Genomic DNA, 12,977 nt, shown 5'->3' on the forward strand with positions numbered 1-12,977 from the left:
GAAGAAGTGTATTTAAACCCAAAATCTTTTAAAGTAGCAGGAAGAGTAAGGTACCAAGCCCTTGGTGCATGTTTTAAACCATAGATCACTTTGTGGAGTTTGCACATTTTGGTAGACCTAGAGATGGAGTATCCTTGAGGCTGTGTCATGTACACCTGATCTAGTAGCTTCCCATTTAAGAATGCATTGTCAAAATCGAATTGTCTCATTACCCAACCTTGAGTAAGAGCAATTGTAATAATGACTCGAATGGTGGTTGGTCTCACAACTGGGTTATATACTTCTTCATAGTCCATACCTTCCACTTGGTGAAATCCTTTGGCTACTAGCCTCGCTTTGTATCTTAGGATTTCACCTTGAGGATTTCTTTTGATCGCAAAGACCCATTTGCATCCCACAATTGTTGCATTTGATGGAGGATCAACACATTTTGTTAAAGCTCTAAATTCCATGTCCATCGCATGTTTCCAATGTGGATAGGAGAGAGCTTGTTTGACTGTCTTTGGCACTTCATTCACCAAATCAATGTGTTTTAGAGCTGTTGTTATGAAAGTCTTAGGTTTGATGATGCTGGACTTGCTCCTTGTTACCATTGAGTGTGTATTAGAGTTAGTGCTTGAGGATTGATCCCTTTGGGGTCCAGAAGGCAAGACTATTTCTGTACCAAAAATTGATATAGGTTCTGGTATTGTTGGTGCTGTTCCAGAATCAGAATGATTTCCATCTTTTGTTGAGTGTTCGAATTCTGTTAATGTAGTTGAAATTGTAGTAGAGGGTAAGTGTTGAACAACATTGGAAAGATTCGGTGTGGAAGTAGGAGTTTCTTGGTTTGCATCTGCAAATCGAGGTTGAAAAGAACCAAACAATGGAATAGAGACCTCTCTCATTTTGAGTTGAGGTTTGATGAACAGATTGTGATTCAAACAAAGAGTGATATGGAAAAATTGATTCATTAAAGATGACATGTCTAGATAAGTAAATTCTACCATCTTTTGATAAATACTTATATCCTAAAAACACACACATCGCAGATTTATAATTAAATTTTTGTTTGTTATAAGGTCTTAAAAGAGGAAAAAAAGCACATCCAAATACTTAGAGAATTATAATCTGGAATTTGATTATACAAAAGTTCAAAAGGACTCTTATGATTAAGTACAGGTGTGGGAAGTCCATTTATTAAATACACAGCAGTAGCAAAAGCAACATCCCAAAATTTTAATGGCAGAGAAGTAGTGGCTAATAAAGATAAACCCGTTTCTGAAAATGCTTCCTTGCTGCTCATGTGTATAAGGGCATGAGAGTCTATGGAAGATTCCATGTTCAGCTAAATATGCAGTAAAGGCTTTGGACATGAATTCCATGCCATGATCACTTTGCAAAGCCTTTAACTTCTTGCCAGTTTGATTTTCAATAAAGGCTTTATGTAAGTTTTAAAGGCTTCATATGGTTGGGATTTATTGACAAGTAGATATAAGCAAGTATCTTTTGTATAGGCATCTAGGAAACTAATACAATACTTGTAGCCACCAGTGGATATGAAAGAAGCTGGGACCCAAATATCCACATAAACAAGTTGTAAGCGTTCAGAATAAATGGTTTCAGATAATTGAAAGGGGAGTTGGTGAATTTTTTCCATGTTGCAATGTGGCTCAGTAGTAACATTTTTTGCTAGACCACACTGTTTCATAACTAGACTAAGTTTAATAGCACTATGCCCAAGTCTCTTGTGCCAAAGTTCAAAATCATTATCTGACTTGGTTTGTGCAGTAAGAGCTAAAGGTTGTTTTTGTTTACCAATATTAAGAAGTGATGTTTTATGAGTGGCAGAGTTATTATCATGCAGAAAATTAGAAGAGAAAGAGAACTAGGAACCATGCAGGAAGATTCAAAATCAAGAATTTTATTTTAAGCTGCTATTAATCACAGACTTAGAAGTATAGACCTGCTATTAAAAGAAAAACTAAGACTCACTTTTAGATCAGAAAAAACATAGCATGTTTCCTCTAAAGTTTCAATTTCACTTTAGAGGGTAAGGTGTGAACTCTTACCATTTATTTTATAAGTGGGGCCAAGAGTAAATATGAGAAAGAAACCATTTAAGAGTAGAAAATCACACTTTATCCTCTAAAGTAAAAATTCAAAATTTAGAAGATCCAAATCCATGGTGGTGGGTTTAATTAGTTCAATTTATTGAATAGCCCATAATTAGAGCAGTATATAATGTCTTCTTACCTGTTTCACCTTGTTTTTTTTTATGTATATTTTCAATTTGTTCTTTAGAAGCTAATAGTATCGTTAGGTAGATATATGAAATGATGTAAAAACTACTTTAAATAACCAAAAGTTACAAAAACTGTGTGATAACTATTTTTAAAAAAATAAAATGACTATGATAAATATAATATTTAAAAGATAGAAATTTAAAATTGAAATACTTAATTAATAAATGAAATGTTTTTTTTTAAATTAAAAAAAGAAACGTTAGGCTATGTAAGTCTTTTTAATGTTTAAGATTATAAGCCAAAATTCTAAAAGTATATCTATATCTATATATCATATATATTTTGAGTTTAACCTTTCATTAGTTTAAATGAAATAGAGTTAAATTCTAAATTATATTTTGTAGTTCTTAAATAATATTAACTAATTATTTAATTAATATAATTTTCTAGCTGGTTTTAAAATTAAACTAAATTTCTAAACTTGAAGAATAAAGTAGAATGTGTAAAGTATATGACAGAAGAGAAAGCCTTAATAGAGAAAAATGATAATAACTAATAAAAAAATATCTTAATTGTGTATCTTTTTCTCTTCTCAAAGTGCGGGCTTAGGTGGTAGGCTTTTAAAACTCTGCAGCTTGAGTTATGCTGACCAGCCTGCATAAGACGGTGTTGGCCAAGCTGCTCTCTTCATATTAGCTTTTGGCTCAATCTTGTGCATTTTCTGTCAAGACCAAGGTTGTGAGAACCGGATCGGTCAATGAACCGGTGAGGCGACTGGTTCACTGATTTAGTGGTTCGATCGGGGTTTAATCAGAGTTCAACCGGTTTAATTAAATATTAAATAAAATTATTAAAAATTTAATATATAATTTTATATATTTAAATTCATGAATTTTTAAGTAAAAAAATTTTAATAGAATTTAAGATATAAAAAAAATTGAAGATGAAAAGTTCATTGATAATATTCAGATTGAGTTAAATTTATTGATAACTTTAAAACAACTAACTGAGGCAGAATTTCCACTCAAGCTGCAAAAAATTAAAGATCTTGCAGGCAACATTGTCAAGCCAAGGCTAATTATTCAACATCAATTCTCTTATACAATTCAATTATCCCTTTTTGGGCTGCCAATATACAATTCAATTGAATAACACATTGATGAAATTTCTTATTGTGCAACAAGCCTCTTATAACTAACCAAACCCTAACTAGATTCAACAAATTCAATGCTTTTCAAAAACAAAAACTCAGAATACAGAGTTACAGACAACTCAACCTCCAAATCCAGAAACAGAAAAACTAAGTGAAACAATTCAAATTAAATTCAGACTCACAAGGAACAACCCAACTCAGAACACAATCCCAATTCAGAATCTAGTACAAAAAATCAACTCAGAAGCCAGAATCTTAGAAATCAAAACTAAAGAAGCAGCGGCTTACTGGAGACACGGCGAGGGAGGAATGACGGTGGTGACAGTGAGCTCAGAAGAGGATCATCAGTTTCTTTTTTTTATTTTAATTAAAGTTTCAAAACCAGATCAATTTCAGTACTGCACCATTCAAACAAAACAAATCAAATTCAAAACAACACAATTTACACAAAAATGTATACATATATACACAAAATTGAATCAGAGGAAACAGATCTAGAGAGAAAAATAAACTGTTCATAATATATGTAATTTGTTCATGCAGCTTGACAGTCACAGAAATCAACTGATTCAGGTAAAATAAAAATTTCAAACTATTTCCATTCAGAAGCAACAAAAATATTCATGAAGCAGCAAACCGAAGCAGCAAACAGAACAGGCAGCATAGAAAATCAAAAACAAAAATCAAGATCAGAACATATTCAGAAGCAGCAAACAGATTGAAGGGTAATAAAAGTGTTCGAGACTCAACACGACTTGAAAAACAGATTGAACCTAAAGCATATTTAACTGGATTCATATGTTTTTTTTTTAACTCAGATGCCCTGTTATTTATTTTTTTTTTCAAACAGAACAGGCGGGCTCGGCCGGTGGTGGTCGCGGCTGCTGTGGTTGGTTATGGGTGGCGAATGAGGAGGCGGGCTAGGTGACGTTCGGCGACGAGGAGGCGGGCTCGGTCGGTGGTGGTCGCGGCTGCTGTGGTTGGTTGTGGGTGGCAATGGTGGCCTTGGTGGGTGAAAGGAGGCTGGCGCCGAATGCTCAGATTAGGTTAGGGGAAAGGGGAAGAAAGGGGAAGAAAGGGTAGCTCAGATTAGGGTTAGTCATTAGTGGCATAGTGGGTTACAGAGTTAGGTTCGCGTACGCCTTTGTCTTTTTTTTTTTTTTAAGCCAAAACGACGTCGTTTGGCATTGAAGTTGCAAACCACTAAACCGCCAAAAAACCGGACGGTTCTTCTGGTTCGCCGGTTAACTGCCGGTTCGACCGATTTTTCTATCGATTTTTTGCCAGGCGGTTTTCTATGTTACCCGGATCGGCTAGGTAACCGGTTCCCAATTTTTCTGGTTGAACCGGCCGGTCCGATCTGGTTTTCAGAACCATGGTCAAGACACTCGGGAAAAACTCATCACAAACACTGGCTTTGAAACAAATTAATTTTGTTTTTCAAGGTAATAATGCTCAATTATTGTTGATTTCAATACAACTATATAAATGGGAGAAAATACTCAATTTAGATTTTAAAGTTACACTCGAATCTCAATTTAGTTTTTGAAATTTTAATTGTCTCAATTTAGTCTTTAAACTTTTCAAATTTTAATCATATTAGTCCCTGCGGTGATTTCTATCACATAATCAATTGAAAAGTTTAGGGACTAAATTGAGACAATTCAAACTTTAAGAACTAAATTAAGGTTCGAGTGTAACTTCAGAAATTAAACTGAGTATTTTCTCAAGTAGGCTAGGATGCAAAACAAGCAAAATCAGATGATGATGGGGGAGAATTAGTGCAAATACAACTCTAAAGTGCACACAAATGTAGGAAATAGTAAAGTTTTATTTTAAACTTTATGTTTTGGTTAAGTTTTAGTTTTATTCATAGGGAGCTGCTATAGTGCTGAAGGACAGATTCCTCAGCAGGTGTCGATGTTGTATGGCTCAACGTGGTGGGAACATGCGTCCACCTAAAATATTCAATACTTTTGCACGTGTTGCAATTAGAGGTAGCCAGTGCAGATGTGGGTCCCACGATTCAGAATGGCTTGTTAAAATCGAGGTGGTTAACAGGTAAATTAAGAAATATTAATAACTTAATTAACTGGAAAATAAATATAATGTAATATAGTATTTTTTTTTGTTTTCATATCCAGGCTTTAGTTTGGTGAAAAAATTGGCTGGGCCTGGGGGCGTTCAGATACAAAGGATTGAGAGGCTTCATGTTTTTTAAAAAAAAAAAAAAAAGAGAACCTAACCCATCAACACCCCTCTACCCCCCGTCATTTGTGAACTCACCAACCTTCTTCTGATGCAAAGCAAATTGGTACCACACTAAAACCCTAGCCTTAGCTTCCCTCGCACTCATAATGTTCGTCGGCCGTCCTTCAATGTAGCTTCCTGTCGTGCTCCAATTCTTCAACCCCTGTTCGGTCACCGATTGCAGCTGTTTGATCGAGCTCAGCGTCCATCGTCTCTGTCTTTGCAGCCGCATTTCAGGAACTGCAGATTGTTTGCCATTGTCAGGTTTGTGTCTGCGTTTAGCGGTCGCCTTCGTTCCCGTTCGTTGCCGTCCACGATCGATCGGCCTTCACCGTTTGCGTTCACTCACCGTTCACCGTTCGAGTTCTTGTTCGCGTTCGTCTGGAAGCCATGTCGGTCTTCTTCAAACTCTGGGACCAAACCGCGAGCTACACCGGGCAGTTGAACTGCTCGCTTTTGTCGCCTCCGTCAGTTCCCCGAACCAGCCAACAGATAATACACCCAGACAACATGAATACTCTGCTTCAACCTCTGCAACTTCCAATTTGTATTACAATAGGTAACTTTTTGATTTGTTAGTGGTTTGGATTTTCTTCATAGACTGAATTAAAGTATAAAACAACTATGTTCTCCTCTCTGTGATATTGATATTAAGCTTTGAATTCTGTTGTTATGTTTTAATGTCACTGCACTCAACGTGTTTGATGTAATGCTTTAACTGTATGTCTGGTTGGTTTTATAATTTCTAGCTTTTAGAAACTCAGTAAGTTGAGTGCATGTGAAGTTAAAATAATTGGATCTTAGTAATCAGGAAATTTTAGCCGCACAAATAGCATCTTTGCAGAAAACATATTAGCATGATGATTCCACTTGGACTACTTTGTTCTGGTAAAGTTCAACTGTTAATGTGAACTTGTTAATTTGCTAATTGTTCTTGTGCTGTTGGTCTTGTGTTATTTTTAAATGTTTTTTTTTGTTTTTGTTGTGATTCTTGGCATATGGACTTGCTAAGTTGATAATTTGCTAAATTGTTGGGCTGCAGTTGTTTTTATTTGCTAAATTGTTAGGTTGCTGCGATTTAATTTGTTGGATTTTCTATTTGGGTCTTGTGCCTGATTATTTGGTAAATTATTGTTCCGGATTTATTGTTGTCTTTGAGGTTGTTGCTGGATGTTGGTGATTAGTGATTTATTATATGCGTCATGTTTTCTTCCTCTGAAAGAAAAAAAATCAGTTTTCATTGTTTTGTTGTGTGTTTGTTTTGTTTCAGAAATCTATTTTTGTGATCATTGCTCGAACTCTCAATGAGGTGCTGCTGGTTTTGTTGTGTTTATTTTCTGTCAGAAATGCATTTTTTGTGTGATGAATGCTCAAACTCTGAATATTTTTCTGCTGTTTTTGTTTAGTTAAAAGAAATAAATTCTTTGTGATCGATGCTCAAATTCCGAACCTTGGTTTGCTGCTTTTGTTGTTTCAGAAATCAATTTTTGTGTTTGTTTTGCATTGTATGGTAAATTCTCTGAGGTATATAAGAACTAAGAATGAAGACTATTTCAATGGTATTACTCTGGTGATTGTGGTCTGCCACAAGCATGAACATGGAATTGAAGAGAGAATCGTCTCTCTATTTCTTCAGTGGCCTATTTTTGGGCATTGCATATCATTGTAATTTGTTTATTCATGGAACTAGTGGTTTATGATCCCCTGCTGAAGGAAGAAAATGCAGCAGAAGAGTGTTTAGAACTAGTTGCATTATTCATTGAGTTTTTATTGAATCAGGTGTATAGGGGAAATATTTTTATTATACTATTAATTTAGGTAGAACGTGGAATGCAACGAGAGCAAATGCCAAACAACAGTATATGGTTAGGACCCTTTGATGTTTGTTGGTGTTGTAAGTCCTGATTCAGTCGATGTCTTGTTGAGGTACAGATGGAGGTGAGTCTAAGCGAGGGGGATGCTGATTGTCGAGGGAGTGAAAGTGATACGTATGAGGAGTTCAACCGTGCTGACGAAGGAGGTGCCGTGGCCGACGACAAATCTTGTGAGTTGGAAGACCTTGCCGGATTGAGTGTGGATGACATTTTGAAGAAGGTTTGGGTCAGCATTGAGAATGCATATGAGTTCTATCGGAGGTTTGGAAAAATGCATGGATTCGGTGTGCGAAAGGGTGACTCAGGAAAATATTGTGAGGGGAATTTGGTTAGATATAGGTTTTTTTGTAACAAGGAAGGCTTGAGGGAACATAAACACTATGACAGGGTTAACAGAACGAGGGAACACAAACCGGAGACAAGAACTAATTGCAAGGCAATGTTATCGGTTTTTTAGACAAAAAGGATAAGTGCTGGAAGGTGAGGAAGCTAGTTACCGAACACAACCACGAGTTGACACCAGCAGGAATGGTGCACTTGATTGCCAATCATCGTCGGTTAACGGAAACAGTAAAGAGCTAGATAGATGGGATGCAAGCACATGGTATTGCAACGTCTAAGATTGTCGGGTACATGGCTGGTATGGCCGATGGCTATTCGTTGTTGGGGTTCCTGAAGAAGGATGTCTACAACTATGCTGACAAACAACGGCGTATTAAAATAGCTTATGGTAACGCAAATTTTGCAATAGTGTATCTTGAGGGAAAAGCCGAATCAGACCCCATGGCAATCGCAAAATATAATGTAACTTGTGACAACAGGATAGCGAATCTGATTTGGGCGGACAGATCTAGCAGAGTCGATTACCAATACTTTGGTGATGTATTGGCGTTTGATTCAACATACAAGAAAAACAAATACAAGAGACCGGTCGTGATTTTTTCTGGATCAAACAATCACAAGTAGACCACAATCTTCGGGTTCAGGTTGTTGCTTGATGAAAGTGTGGCTTCCTATCGGTGGATGTTGAAGAATTTGATGGAGATCATGTGTGGTAAGAAGCCGGCTGTAGTGGTCATGCCAGATGAGTATGGGCTACGCGAAAATAGTGACAGAGGACTTTGAATCCGAATGGGAGCAGATCGCCGATGAGTATGGGTTACGCGAGAAGCAATGTTCATGCCAGATGCATGATAAAAAGGAGATGTGGGCAAGTGCTTATCTGCGTGACAAGTTCTGCGCGGGATATCGGACAACATCCCGATGTGAAGGCATTAACGCATACGTGAACAAGTTTTCGAAGTCCACCCACACAATTTACGAGTTGGTTCAGAGCTTAAAGATGGTTGCCTGTGAGTTTCGAAATAAGGAGATGCTGCTCCATTTTTAATCCATCAACTCGGTTCCGGTTATAACAACATGCCTGAGAAGTATTGAAAGGCATGCCGCTACAGTATACACCAGAGAAGTGTTTGGGGATGTCAAGAAGGAGATTGAAGGGGTGGGTGCCTTGAACCTGATTAACAAAAGGAGGATCATGAATACAATGGTATACAGCTTGGAGGAATATGAGGAACCTGATGTGCACATAATGGCGTCCTTCGGTTGGTCGACTAGGAATGTAAGTTGTCAATGTAATTTCTGGAAGAAGCATGGATATCCATGCAAGCACATGTTCTTTGTGATGAAGGCAGAGCATCTGAAGGAGATACTCGATAAGCTCGTTCTGATGAGGTGGAGAACTGATGCAAAGTCCCCTGAGCAGTACACGGAAAATTGGGGAGACGTTAGCGAGCACGGTGTTATCCTCCGGCATGGGGCACTCCATTTCGCATCGCAGTGGATGTTTTTCCTAGGGGCACAAAGGTTGGCATTGTTCCAAAAGGCAATGCGTGGAATTCAATCCTTATGTAAAGACCTCGAGTTGGATTACAAGGCTTTTCATGGTGGGGTTAGGCCGAGCGCCGAACATGCCGGTGAAGGAAATCCCGTGGTTAGGGACCCAGTTGTTGCTCGGTCAAAGGGGGCCCCAAAACTTGGAAAGAAAAAATCCCTTGGTAAAAGGCGATGTTGCACATGCTGCAAGCGTACGGGACACACAAAGAGAAAGTGCCCAACCAAGGGTGAACATGATGCACAACACGAGTTAGGTGACGATGCATTCGAGGGGGGACGATTTAGACATGCCTGACCGGGTTAGTTATTTCATTCGTATGTTTCATCAAACTACTTCTTATCCATATGCAGCATCCAACTTTTAACCCAGACTCTGGTTACAGGACGATGAATGCGTGGGTGATAACCTTTTTCTCAATCCCAGGGGCATAGCGAATAACGTCTAATTAGACATGGTGAGCCAGTTTCGGTTGTGCAGGTTTGAATGAAGTACTAAGAAGCAGTTATTAGTATATAAGAACTTAATGTCATGTTGCATGAAGAGTGTATCGTTTGCTAGTTGAATTAATGTTGACGTAATAAGTTTATAAGTGGTGCGTAGAAATCGTGACGGTTCAACCCCGGCAACGGCGCTAAAAACTCAATACGCACGTTCATAATATTAGCTCTTTGTCACAACTTTGCACAACTAACCAGCAAGTGCACTGGGTCGTCCAAGTAATAAACCTTACGTGAGTAAGGGTCGATCCCACAGAGATTGTCGGCTTGAAGTAAGCTATGGTCACCTTGTAAATCTCAGTCAGGCAAATTCAAATGGTTATGGAGATTTAATAATTAAAATATAAATAAAATGTAAAATAAAGATAGAGGTACTTATGTAATTCATTGGTGAGAATTTCAGATAAGCGTGTAGAGATGCTTTCGTTCCTCCTGAACCTCTGCTTTCATGTTGTCTTCATCCAATCATTCATACTCCTTTCTATGGCAAGATGTATGTTAGGCATCACCGTTGTCAATGGCTACATCCTGTCCTCTCAGTGAAAATGGTCCAATGCGCTGTCACTGCATGGCTAATCATCTGTCGGTTCTCGATCATACTGGAATAGGATTTACTATCCTTTTGCGTCTGTCACTACGCCCAGCACTCGCGAGTTTGAAGCTCGTCACAGCCATCTCTTCCCGGATCCTACTCGGAATACCACAGATAAGGTTTAGACTTTCCGGATCTTAAGAATGGCCATCCATGGGTTCTAACTTATACCACGAAGATTCTGATTAAGAGATCCAAGAGATACTCATTCAATCGAAGGTAGAACGGAAGTGGTTGTCAGGCACACATTCATGGGGAATGATGATGAGTGTCACGATCATCACATTCATGTTGAAGTGCGAATGAATATCTTAGAAGCGGAATAAGTTGAGTTGAATAGAAAAACAGTAGTACTTTGTATTAATTCATGAGGAACAACAGAGCTCCACACCTTAATCTATGGTGTGTAGAAACTCTATCGTTGAAAATACATAAGTGATAATAGGGTAGACATGGGCGAATGGCCAGCCTCCCATGGAGGTCTAAGATAGCATAAAACTAATCAAAGATTGATCCCCAGATGTAAATACAATAGTAAAAAGTCCTATTTAAACTAAAACTAGTTACTAGGGTTACAGAAATAAGTAAATGATGTAGAAATCCACTTCCAGGGCCCACTTGGTGTGTGCTTGGGCTGAGCTTGAAGCTTTCACGTGGAGAGGTCTTCCTTGGAGTTAAACGCCAGTTTGTAACGTGTTTCTGGCGTTTGACTCCAGAATTGGGCAGAGAGCTGGCGTTCAACGCCAGTTTGCGTCATCTAAACTCGGGAAAAGTATAGACTATTATATATTTCTAGAAAGCCCTGGATGTCTACTTTCTAACGCAATTGAGAGCGCACCATTTGAAGTTCTGTAGCTCCGGAAAATCCACTTTGAGTGCAGGGAGGTCAGAATCCAACAGCATCAGCAGTCCTATGTCAGTCTCTGAATCAGATTTTTGCTCAGGTCCCTCAATTTCAGCCGGAAAATACCTGAAATCACAGAAAAATACACAAACTCATAATAAAGTCCAAAAATATGATTTTTAATTAAAAACTAATAAAAATATAATAAAAACTAACTAAATCATACTAAAAACTATATAAAAACAATGCCAAAAACCGTATAAATTATCCGCTCATCACAACACCAAACTTAAATTGTTGCTTGTCCCCAAGCAACTGAAAATCAAATAGGATAAAAAGAAGATAATATACTATAAATTCCAAAATATCAATGAAACTTAGCTCCAATCAGATGAGCGGGACTTGTAGCCTTTTGCCTCTTGAATAGTTTTGGCATCTCACTTTATCCATTGAAGTTCAGAATGATTGGCATCTATAGGAATTCAGAGTTCAGATAGTGTTATTGATTCTCCTAGTTTAGTATGTTGATTCTTGAACACAGCTACTTTATGAGTCTTGGCCGTGGCCCTAAGCACTTTGTTTTCCAGTATTACCACCGGATACATAAATGCCACAGACACATAACTGGGTGAACCTTTTTAGATTGTGACTCAGCTTTGCCAAAGTCCCTAATTAGAGGTGTCCAGGATTCTTAAGCACACTCTTTTTTTTTTTGCTTTGGACCTCAACTTTAACCGCTCAGTCTCAAGTTTTCACTTGACACATTCACGCCACAAGCACATGGTTAGGGACAGCTTGGTTTAGCCGCTTAGGCCAGGATTTTATTCCTTTAGGCCCTCCTATCCACTGATGCTCAAAGCCGTGAATCCTTTTTACTACCCTTGCCTTTTGGTTTTAAGGGCTATTGGCTTTTTCTGCTTGCTTTTTCTTTCTCTTTCTCTTTTTTTTCGCCATTTTTCTTTTCTTTTCTGCAAGCTTTTGTATTCACTGCTTTTTCTTGCTTCAAGAATCATTTTTATGATTTTTCAGATTATCAAATAACATGTCTCCTTGTCATCATTCTTTCAAGAGCCAACATATTTAACATTCTTAAACATCAAATTCAAAAGACATATGCACTGTTCAAGCATTCATTCAGAAAACAAAAAGTATTGTCACCACATCAAAATAATTAAACTAGTTTCAAGGATGAATTCGAAACCATGTACTTCTTGTTCTTTTGTTTTTAGAACATTTTTCATTTGAGAGAGGTGATGGATTCATAGGACATTCATAGCTTTAAGACATAGACACTTAAACACTAATGATCATATAGTAAAGACACAAACATAAATAAAACATAAAGCATAGTAAACGAAAAATAGGGAAATAAGAACAAGGAGATTAAGGAATGGGTCCACCTTAGTGAGGGTGGCGTCTTCCTCTTCTTGAAGAACCAATGGTGCTCTTGAGCTCCTCTATGTCTCTTCCTTGTCTTTGTTGTTCCTCCCTCATAGCTCTTTGATCTTCTCTAATTTCATGTAGGATGATGGAGTGCTCTTGGTGCTCCATCCTTAGTTGTCCCATGTTGGAACTTAATTCTCCTAGGGAGGTGTTGATTTGCTCCCAAAAATTCTGTGGAGGAAAGTGCATCTGAGGCATCTCA

The 12,977-nt window shown here is 37.8% G+C and overlaps 1 pseudogene; it reads left to right on the forward strand.

Moving 5' to 3' along the window:
- Positions 1 to 7,560: 7,560 nt before the first annotated feature.
- On the forward strand, positions 7,561 to 9,416 carry LOC148562639 (protein FAR1-RELATED SEQUENCE 5-like; annotated as a pseudogene).
- Positions 9,417 to 12,977: the final 3,561 nt, after the last annotated feature.

Source organism: Arachis ipaensis, chromosome B6 (assembly GCF_059453495.1).
Source record: "Arachis ipaensis isolate K30076 ecotype BB chromosome B6, ASM5945349v1, whole genome shotgun sequence".
Classification (NCBI taxonomy): domain Eukaryota; kingdom Viridiplantae; phylum Streptophyta; class Magnoliopsida; order Fabales; family Fabaceae; genus Arachis; species Arachis ipaensis.